At 44.6% G+C, this 10,179-nt stretch overlaps 1 pseudogene; it reads right to left on the bottom strand.

Moving 5' to 3' along the window:
• Nucleotides 1–8,937: 8,937 nt before the first annotated feature.
• Nucleotides 8,938–9,900, bottom strand: LOC137561856 (olfactory receptor 5AR1-like; annotated as a pseudogene).
• Nucleotides 9,901–10,179: the final 279 nt, after the last annotated feature.

Raw genomic sequence — 10,179 nt, 5'->3', positions numbered from 1 at the left:
CACGTATTTTCTGGGCATATCTGCCGACATGATTGCACGTATTTTCTGGGCATATCTGCCGACATGATTGCACGTATTTTCTGGGCATATCTGCCGACATGATTGCACGTATTTTCTGGGCATATCTGCCGACATGATTGCACGTATTTTCTGGGCATATCTGCCGACATGATTGCACGTATTTTCTGGGCATATCTGCCGACATGATTGCACGTATTTTCTGGGCATATCTGCCGACATGATTGCACGTATTTTCTGGGCATATCTGCCGACATGATTGCACGTATTTTCTGGGCATATCTGCCGACATGATTGCACGTATTTTCTGGGCATATCTGCCGACATGATTGCACGTATTTTCTGGGCATATCTGCCGACATGATTGCACGTATTTTCTGGGCATATCTGCCGACATGATTGCACGTATTTTCTGGGCATATCTGCCGACATGATTGCACGTATTTTCTGGGCATATCTGCCGACATGATTGCACGTATTTTCTGGGCATATCTGCCGACATGATTGCACGTATTTTCTGGGCATATCTGCCGACATGATTGCACGTATTATCTGGGCATATCTGCCGACATGATTGCACGTATTTTCTGGGCATATCTGCCGACATGATTGCACGTATTTTCTGGGCATATCTGCCGACATGATTACACGTATTTTCTGGGCATATCTGCCGACATGATTGCACGTATTTTCTGGGCATATCTGCCGACATGATTGCACGTATTTTCTGGGCATATCTGCCGACATGATTGCACGTATTTTCTGGGCATATCTGCTCACATTATGTGTATTTTCATGAGAAAACCTGCTCACATTATGTGAATTTTCTGGGGAAAGGGTCACCAAAACCTGGGCCCACTGTCTTTGCGTTGCACTTTTCAAGGGAACCTGAGGTGAGAATAATATTGAGGCTGCCATATTTCTCTCCTTTTAAGCAATACCAGTTGCCTGGTTGCCGTTCTGGTCCTCTGCCTCTTATTCTTTCAACCATAGACCCTGAACAAGCATGCAGCAGGTCAGGGGTTTCTGACAATATTGTCAGAACTGAGAAGATTAAGCTGCATGCTTGTTGCTGGTGTAATTCAGTTTATTACTGCAGCCAAATAGATCAGCAGGGCCGCCAGGCAACTAGTATTGTTTAAAAGGAAATAAATATGGCAGCCTCCATATCACTCTCACCCCGGGATCACTTTAAATTACAGTTAGCTCCGCCCTTATCCGGTCATTGCCACGCCCATTTTTTGCCGCGGCGCTACGCGCCGCAGGTTCTATCCACGTCCCATTTTTTGCTGCGGCGTGGTTGGCGCGTCGTAGGTTATAGCCACGCCCATTTTTTGCCGCGGCGCGCTTCGCGCGCCGCAGGTCAGGGGGGCCCACAATTTATATTTTGCACAGGGGCCCACTGCTGCCTGTGTCCGCCACTGCTTACAGTGATGGGCTTGCTGAGGAGCCGTGCATGCAAAGTTGTGCACGACTTTTTGCAGAAGTTGCTGCTCTACCGGAGATGCCGAGGACTTCACTGACTATAAGGGGCTGGAGGAAGCCCCGGGTAAGCTCATTTACCAATTTTAGAGTCCTGCTCAGGGTCCCCTTTAAAGTTTATTATGCTGTTGCATACCTTTTAGAGCAGAGAGGAAGTTTTGAGTTCAGGTCCACTCCATTAGAGTGGCTGGATAGTGCTGGTTAACCACTTGAGGACCACAGTGTTAAATCTCCTTAAAGGCCAGGCCTTTTTTGTAAAATAGGCCACTGCAGCTTTAAGGCCAAGCTGCAGGGCTGCACAACACAGCACACAAGTGATTCCCCCCTCCCTCTTTTCTCCCCACCAACAGAGCTCTCTGTTGGTGGGGTCTGATGGCCCCCAGGTTTGTTAGTGTTTTTATAAATATTTCTTGTATTTTTTTTATTAAATATATGTATTTTTTGTTTTGTTTTCCTTACCTTCCCTCCCTCCCTCCCCTGGCCAGCCTATCACAGCGGATCACTCCTGTGGGACACAGGGGGACAGCCGTGTCACACGGCCGCCCCCAGAGCAGCGCTGCTGTAGGTCGCAGTGCTGTATGGGTAAATAGACAGCGGTTTCGCCTTTTAACAGTCTCCCGAGTGGCGATCGCCGCTCAGAGACTGTGGGCGGAGCTCCACTCCACTCCGCCCACCAAGCAGGAGATGCACACTCAGCCTGTGTGTGATCTCCTGTAAAACAGAGCCCGGGGACTTTACGCCGATCAATAGGCGGTCCTGGAGCTGCCGCCGTGGCCACGCCCATTGGCATGACGCGGTCAGCTAGTAGTTAAGGGCAACGCCTTTGACGAGGGAGACCAAGGGTTCGTAATTCTGGCTAGGGTCAGTACCACTAACAGGGTGGTCAGTAACACTGCAGGGTGGCCTCTTGAGCGTGTTCCAGTGGCTACAGTTCTTCGGCGTCCTACAGGAGAAAATCACTATCAGTGGCGTAGCTAAGGAATTGTGGGCTTCGTTGCAAGTTTTACAATGGGGCCCCCCAAACACTCTATACAAAAGCAATTGATATGGTGCACTAAAACCTGCCAATGGCAACTACAGTGTCAGAGGTGCAAGAAGGGGATGTGGAGCAATTTGTTAAAGGAGTACTATCAAACTTTACCAATTTCTGTCTGTAGCATAAATCAAAATTGCAACAGCAGTCTGTGCGAAAACAGCATATCTTTCTGCTGTGCAGTGTAGCTTTTTTTTAAAAAAATTTACCTTATAGACGGCATCTGACACACTGACGGCAACGGGGAATGGGTCAGCTCATTACGTGAGAGGGGATTCCTTTTTTGCAGTGCATTATCCTACTTTCATGTTCCCCCACATCAGAGCGCACTATACAGCGAGTGACCCGCCGAAGCCTGCTATGAGGAGCGAGAGACAACCGCTCTCGCTCCTATTCTGCCCAGCCAATGCACCCCAGAGGGAGACTTCCGTGTGTCGTGCTGCCTATGCTACGCAACGGCAAGCATAAGCTGGAGGAGGGCGCGTCACTGCTCCTGAATGCATCAGAAGCAGGAGCCGAAGGGAAGGATCATGACGCGCCCTCCTCCAGCTTATGTTTGCCGTTGTGTAGCACAGGCAGCCCGACACATGGCAGATTGGCTGGGCAGAATAGGAGCGAGAGCGGTTGTCTCTCGCTCCTCATAGTAGGCTTCGGCGGGTCACTCGCTGTATAGTGCTCTCTGATGTGGGGGAACATGAAAGTAGGATAATGCACTGCTGCACTGTAAAAAAGGAATCCCCTCTCATGTAATGAGCTGCCCCATTCCCCGTCGCCGTCAGTGTGTCAGATGCCGTCTATAAGGTAAATTAAAAAAAAAAAAAAGCTACACTGCACAGCAGAAAGATCTGTTGTTTTCGCACAGACTGCTGTTGCAATTTTGATTTATGCTACAGACAGAAATTGGTAAAGTTTGATAGTACTCCTTTAATAATTACCACTATTCAAAGTATCTATAGAAGTGATTATTATAAACACAGGGCCAATAGAGAGCTACAGTAATACTGTAGTTGAGGGAGTTCCCATTGGGGGCCCCTCTAGCCAAAGGGCCCCGATGCGGTTGCACCCTCTGCAACCTCTATTGCTACGCCCCTGAGCGTTATACAAGTGTTTGAATTATTACTCCTCCAATTCCAATACCACCATCTTGTGGCTAAAATGGAGAATGCAAATCGTTTTTTCTCACATTGATTTTTCTATGCGTGAGGTTGATATTACCAGTCATATTTATCTACACCGCTCTTCATCTTCTAGCAATTCCACCTTCTAAACTTAAACTCCTGCTGTAAAGGGCAGAAGCTGAAGAGCAGTATAACAGGAGGCAGTGGCCTCATCAGCAGGGGGGCAGCAACCATTGTGAGTTATAGCTCAATAGCCCTGCAACAAGGTAACGTTTTTTTCATATGCCATACGCCATTTCCACAGCGCTCTTTGGAATCATTTAATCATCTACCTAAGAGCTTTTTAGTAAGTACCGCTAGATCACTTCCTTTAGATGCCCGCATGTGTATTCACTTTCTAGTATTTTATAATATAGGATTTAAAGGCACAGCACAAGAGGTTTTACAGTGCTCTTATCCCTCTGTGACATGCTGATTTTAATAACAGATAGTGACTATAGACAGGGCCGGATTTCTGCAAAGGCCACAAAGGCCATGGTTTAGGGCGGCAAAAAATCAGAAGGATAAAAGGGCGGCAGGACCTGAGAGAGATAAGAGGCTGCATGTCAAAATAAATAATTTCTCCTGCTCTGAAGCCGCCCCGGCTTTGCTGCACACACAGTCAGAATACCAGAGCTCTGTGTATTTTCCTTACTTCTGGGTGTGTGATGAGACAGTGCTATCTCCTGAACATACAAGCTTCAGTTTAATGCCAGGGGTGTAGAGAAACCTGGATCACCATGTGCTTGCTGCGCAGTGTGTGACTCTAGTTGTAGACACAATTTCTGATCCAGTAAGGTAAACATTTTAACAGAATTATGTCTACTTTACAACTTAAGCTGGGCTAAACAATGTATTGCTGGTCAGACTCTGTTAATGACTTGAGCCATCCCTTCTCCTCTCTCTCCCCCTGGATTGTAAATCGTAAACAGAAAGATATTTTTTTTCCCTAAAGAGATTTATGGCAGCCCCTTCTAAGCTAAATCTTAACCACTTGCTGGTTCATTTTAAAGGCAGCAGTACTGCACTGTAGTAGTATGAGATAGACAACTTCTCTAGAATTATAATTGCAAATGTACTGTTGTATACTTTTGTATTTTTACATTCTGTTTTGTATACAAAAAGTAATAACATATACTAAAAATTAAAAAAATATATATTTGTACCGTGTTGGCAAACAGTAAAAAAAAAAAACCTGTGAAAGAATCAGTACAATAGATAATATAAACTACTGTATATTCCTGCGTATAAGACTACTTTTTAACCCTTGAAAATCTTCTGAAAAGTTGGGGGTTGTCTTATACGCCGGGTGTCATTGATGCCGGGTGATATGCCCTACCCTGTTACCGCCTCTGAGATCTCGCTGCGGAGGACTGTAGTGAAGCAGCGCAGGCGCACATGTGTGAGATCTGAGAGACAGAGAAGGAGCTAAATAGGATACAAGGGTGGGCCAGACAGGTGAAAGAGGCGTGTTTATGGGCACAGCGCGATCTATTCTTGCATACCGTTCTGATAAACAGGTAGACAAGGAGAGCTGACCAATCCACTTAGGGAGAGTCAACCAATCCAACCAGTAGATCGCTTATATACTGTTGTATACTGGGTACCACATACAGTACAGCACACCAGTATCTGTTCATACATAGCACCAGTATACGATTTTTTTTTAATTGTTATTTGGTGTGTGTTGGAAGAGGAGTAGTCTTATAAGGCAAGTATATCCCAAACTCTATATTTTAACTGGAAAAGTTGGGGGGTCGTCTTATATGCCCAGTCGTCTTATATGCCCAGTCGTCTTATACGCCGGAATATACGGGTTAATGCAACAGATCTGTGATTACACAAGAGCAGAGAGGGAGATGAACTGCTCTGCTACTGGTACACACCATGCAATTATTTCTGACAGGTCCAATCTGATTTCTGATCATTTTTCTAATCGACTTTGTATAAGTGATCGGAAAATCGATTCAACCCATCTATCTGCTGCGTACCAGGCATTAGGGACTCACAGCTCTGACAGGAAAAACAATCATTCATCATTTTTCAGAGAGAAAACATTCATAGGTATACACGAGTCACTAAAGGTGCATACACACATCAGACTATAGTCTTTGGAAAATGAAAGATCACAGACCAATCTTACCACCCTTCCATGTAGTATGAGAGCCATACTCTACACAGTCTATTCTATGGAGCTGCACTCCCCATCAGACAGAAATCTTACCCCCTTCCATGTAGTATGAGAGCCATACTCTACACAGTCTATTCTATGGAGCTGCACTCCCCATCAGATAGAAATCTTACCCCCTTCCATGTAGTATGAGAGCCATACTCTACACAGTCTATTCTATGGAGCTGCACTCCCCATCAGACAGAAATATTACCCCCTTCCATGTAGTATGAGAGCCATACTCTACACAGTCTATTCTATGGAGCTGCACTCCCCATCAGACAGAAATCTTACCCCCTTCCATGTAGTATGAGAGCCACACCTACACAGTCTATTCTATGGAGCTGCACTCCCCATCAGACAGAAATCTTACCCCCTTCCATGTAGTATGAGAGCCATACTCTACACAGTCTATTCTATGGAGCTGCACTCCCCATCAGACAGAAATCTTACCCCCTTCCATGTAGTATGAGAGCCACACCTACACAGTCTATTCTATGGAGCTGCACTCCCCATCAGACAGAAATCTTACCCCCTTCCATGTAGTATGAGAGCCATACCTACACAGTCTATTCTATGGAGCTGAACTCCACATCAGACAGAAATCTTACCCCCTTCCATGTAGTATGAGAGCCACACCTACACAGTCTATTCTATGGAGCTGCACTCCCCATCAGACAGAAATCTTACCCCCTTCCATGTAGTATGAGAGCCATACCTACACAGTCTTTTCTATGGAGCTGAACTCCCCATCAGAAAAAAATCTTTGCAAGATGCTGCACACACAGATTCTGTACAGACACAACAGATCAGTATCTGCCAAAGATCTGTTCCTGCAAGAGATCCGTTCCTGCAAATTGCATTCATAGTCTATGAGATCTGCAGATCATCATACACATCTTGTTTAACTGACATTCATCTGCAGATCAGACAATCATCTGCAGATCAGAAAATCCATCCTGGTGGATCTGATCTGCAGATGAATGTCTGTTAAACAAGGTGTGTATGATGATCTGCAGATCCCATAGACTATGGATGCATTTTACAGGAATGGAATTAATATTCAGTAGAGAGTTACTAGGGATGATGGGTAGGCCATCTTAAAGAGGTGAGATTTGAGGGTTTGCTTAAATGTCTTAAAGGTCAGGATTGCTTAAATGTCTTGAAGGAGGGAGCAAGTCTGATGGGTGGTGGAAGGGAGTATTAGAGGGTGGAAATCCTTCAGGCATGCATGGGAGTGGGAAATGCGTGGGGCAGTTAGGCAAAGGTTGTTGCGGGACTGGAGGGGGCGACATGATGTACACCTGTGTGCATGCTCCAAGATGTAGGTAGGGCAGGTTTTGTGCACAGATTTATAGGCTATGTATATGATTTTTAAACTTATCCTGAGTCCAATAAGAAGCCAGTGCAGGGATTTATAAAGGGGAACCAAACTTAAAGGGAACCTAAAGTATAGTAAAAAAAAAAAAAAAAAAAGGCATTCAATGGCCACTGTGCCTGCACGACCATGGCCACACACATCCTCGTGTGCACTCCTGTTGACAGGAGTGTCCTGTACAGGCGCAGTGCGAGAAAATCTCTACTGTGCCTGTGCAGGACACTCCTGGAGATGGGAGCGTGAACGAGGATGCACGCGGCCATGGCCACACAGGCGCAGTGGCCATTGACTGGCCAGTCTGGGTAAATCTATAGTTAGCCGAGGCAGGAGAGCAGATGATCATGAGTACCAGCACGGGCACAGGGCGACTGCAGAGGGCCGGTAGAAGCCCCAGGTAAGTAAAACTGCCTTTTTTTTTTTACTACACTTTAAGTTCTCTTTTAGCGCATAAGTAAATATTTCCCTTAAGCTGAAAATATGAAAACTGACTGGTGATCTCCACCCTCCACCTAGTTTCTACACCACCACCATTGAGTCTGTCCTCTGCTCCTCCATCATTGTCTGGTACTCTGGGGCAAATGCAAAGGACAGGCATAAACTGCAGAGGGTAATCAGTGCTGCTGAGAGGATCATCGGGTCACCTCTGCCTCCTCTGGACATCCTCCATACACACAGAATGATGTCCAGGGCCAACAGGATTACCAAAGACCCTTCCCACCCCGGCAGCCACTTTTTCAACCTCCTGCCCTTAGGTCACCGCTATAGGACCATTCTCACCAAAACCATCAGGCGTAGAAACACCTTCTTCCCCCAAGCGGTCCTCCTGCTCAACTCATGCACTCTCCCAAATTACATTCCCTAATCTTCCTTAGCTGCCCCAATGGATGAGAGTCGGTATGTAGGCTGTCCCCTGCCGGCAGCACTGCACTATATGCCACATATCATATTTGCTTTGCACAATGGTCTTGCCTATCTGTACTATGTGTTGTTGCTGTTGTTAGTCAAATTGTTGTTATTGTTGTTCTGTGGCTATTATTCTGTACCATGTTGATGTGATTAATTTGCACTACCTATACTTTGCTTTCAATGGCCATGCATCCACAAATAATTCTGGGTGCGACGTCTGCCGCATTTGGCGAATAAAGTTGATTCTGATTCTGATTCTGGATGCAAGGCTGAGACTAACATTGCAAAGAGAATAAAATACATTAAAAAATAATACAATTATTATGATACACTACATGATTAAACCTGAATAGGCAAACAATTTAATCATAGACTTAAAAAAAAAAAGCTTATGGACTTACTAACATAAAGTCAACAACATTTACAAAAAATGTCTGAAAACACTTAAAGGGCACCTGAAGTGAGAGGTATGTGGAGGTTGCCATATTTATTTCCTTTTAAACAATACCAGTTATCTGTCATCCTGCTGATCCTTTAGGCATCAGCAATGTCTGAATCTCAAACCTAAAACAAGCATGTAACAAATCCAGACAGATTTTGATCAAACATCTGATCTGCATGCTTGTTCAGGGGCTATTACTAAAATATGAGGCTTCCATCTCCCTCTCATTTAAGGCGTCATTTAAGACTTCAATTTTCAAGACTTTAAGACTCAATTCTCTTCGACAATTCCCTTAATTTTGAGAGATAATTTCAACTGATATTATCATCACCCAAAATCATAAAAACCTTCCTATATATGTGTACTCTTACACCTGTGCAATAGTTGTACAATAATCCTTTTCACCTCTTGGTTCCTCAGACTGTAGATAAGAGGATTCAGCATTGGAGTCACCACTGTGTAGAAGACAGAGGCCACCTTGTCTTGTGCACTGGAAGATGGATGTAAGTAAGTGAAGAAAACGGTCACGTAGAATATGGACGCACACATGAGGTGGGAGGAACAGGTACTAAATGCTTTCCATCTACTGGATGCAGACTTCATGTGCAAGATAGAAGAAATGATGAAAGAATAAGAGACCAGGATAGTGATTCATGAACTTAAGCTACAAAAACATATGAAGAAAAGAGTGACAATTTTGCAGTTATGTGTTTCGGAACAGGACAACCTCAGCAGTGGAGGAATGTCACAGTAGAAATGGTCTACAAGGTTGGAATTGCAGTATAGAAGACTAAATAGACAACTAGACTGTGCTGACGACTGAACGAAACCAATGGAAAAAGCAAGGAGGACAAGCCTGCCACATTTCTGCTTTGTCATTACTAAGACATAATGGAGAGGATGGCAAACAGCGACATAGCGATCGTAGGACATGTTTGAGAGGATAAAAACTTCTGTGCTTGCCAGACCAGCGAAAAAGAAGAACTGTAGGGCGCAGCCAATGAAGGTTATAGATTTGTTATCAGATAGAAGGTCCGACAACATTTTAGGTGCAACAACAGAAGAGTAGAAGAGATCCACGATAGAAAGGTAGCCCAAAAAGTAGTACATCGGATTGTTAAAGCTTGGGCAGAGATGAACAAGTGCCACCATTCCAACATTTCCACATATGGTCACCATGTACAACAGCAGAAAGATAACAAACAGATATGGGGCAAGACGTTTATCATCAGTGAGGCCAGAAAATCTGAACAATGTTAGTTGTGTATTGTTTATGATGTTCACAGAGATTTTACTCTGAAACAAAGGCCTCATTTGTTCTGTTGCGATCAAACGTTATACAATCTGAGTATATTTACTTTAGAACTCTAGATGTCAGATTTATTCGATCGCAATATAAGTGCTTCAAAGTACAGATGACAAAACCCCTAAGCAACTGACTATCAGTGCCCTGAGGTCCCACCCTGTGAATAATTGAGTGCTCCTGGCCTAGGAAATTTGCAACCATCAGGTAACTGGAGACCACCTTGCATTAGTTGTTGGATCTTTGAGCATTTGATTTTTATTTGTACTTTTAATGGCATCGGAAACAGT

Source organism: Hyperolius riggenbachi, chromosome 3 (assembly GCF_040937935.1).
Source record: "Hyperolius riggenbachi isolate aHypRig1 chromosome 3, aHypRig1.pri, whole genome shotgun sequence".
NCBI lineage: Eukaryota > Metazoa > Chordata > Amphibia > Anura > Hyperoliidae > Hyperolius > Hyperolius riggenbachi.
This window is presented reverse-complemented; position numbering and strand designations above follow the sequence as displayed.